Source organism: Phyllostomus hastatus, unplaced genomic scaffold (genome assembly GCF_019186645.2).
Source record: "Phyllostomus hastatus isolate PE091 unplaced genomic scaffold, TTU_PhHast_1.1 phas_scaffold_190, whole genome shotgun sequence".
Taxonomy (NCBI): Eukaryota; Metazoa; Chordata; class Mammalia; order Chiroptera; family Phyllostomidae; genus Phyllostomus; species Phyllostomus hastatus.
This window is the reverse complement of record NW_025334014.1, coordinates 436,536-438,011: the sequence shown is the minus strand read 5'-3', so window position 1 is coordinate 438,011 and position 1,476 is coordinate 436,536.

Here is a 1,476-nt window from a genome sequence, read left to right as displayed (position 1 = left end):
TGTGATTTTATCTTTGAGTTTACATGGAAGATTTTGTTTTAAATCCATAGACCACAGTAGCCCGTAAGTGGCCTTGTTGTTTTCCTGAGATAAGGGGGGGTGCGGTTCCAGTCTCCTTTACACAGAATGAGTTGGCTTTGAGGATCCTTAATTTTATTTTATTTTTTCCACATTTTGTTTTCTTTTTAAAATTTAAGTTTATTGGGGTGACATTGTTTATTAAGATTATGTAGGTTTCAAGTGTACATTTCCATGATACATGTTCTGTATATTACTTTGTGTGCTCACTACCCAAAGTCAACTCTTTTTTTTTAAAATATACATTTTATGTATTTATTTTCAGAGAGCAGGGAAGGGAGAAAGAAAGAGAGGGAGAGCAACATTGATCAGTGGCCTACCACACTTCCCAACAAGGGGCTTGGTCCTCAACGAAATTGTATGCCTTGACTGAGAATTGAACCAGGAAACTGTCATTTTGTGGAATGATGCCCAACCCATTGAGACACAGTAATTAGGGCTAAAGTCAAAGACTTTGTCGCCATGTTTTGGCCCCCTTTATCCTGTATGAGGGGTCTGTATGATGTTAATCTGCTTTTATTTCTGATATTGATAACTTGGCTTTAATCTGTTTTCCCTATAGGCACCAACTTCTGGCTCTTTTCCTTTTTCTTGTTTCTATTTTATTGATTTAAAAAAATCTTATCTTTATTATGTCCTCCCATAACATATTTCTACATAAATGATTTCCATTTCATTAGGGAGCTTTGTTATGCTCTTTCATGCTTTTGGAAATGAACTTCTGACATCACCTATGACTTAAAGGGCAGTTGTGATGTCATAAATTGTGTTTCTATGAAAATCCAATGACCTCCAGTAGTTTTCATTCCAGTGAGCTGCATGTGATGACTGGGTCAGGGAATTACTGAATCTCCAATTCAAGTTTTCAAAACAGGATGTTGGGACTAGGCTGCTGCCAAAGTCTCCAGGACTCAAATATTCATATAGTAGACCCTTCCAAGAATGTCTGAGCACTAGAATTATGGGGTTCTAATGGCATTGCATGAATAACTTGTCATTTAAGTCCCCTGTCTTTCTTTCTTTAATTCTTTAAGTCTTTCTTTCTTTCTTTAAGTCTTTCTTTCTTTAATACACTAGGATGTGTGAAGGATAGTAATGGATTAGGTAGGATTTGTAGAATTATCTAATGGTCATGGACCATGTTATTCCCATATATTTGCCAGATTGGTGTAGGCTTGGTATTTTGGCTAGATTGAACCATCATAGTTGACTAATAATGTTTACCATAGCTCCCAAAATTTCCCAAGCTTCTTCCTTTAAAAAACTCTTATGATATTATCTATGTAATAGCTTAACTTATTTAGAGTATGTTCATATCTAAATTTCCTTTCCAAACATGACTAGATATGGCTTATAGAGAATTATTAGGGATTATTGAATTTTTTGAGGCAACATCTG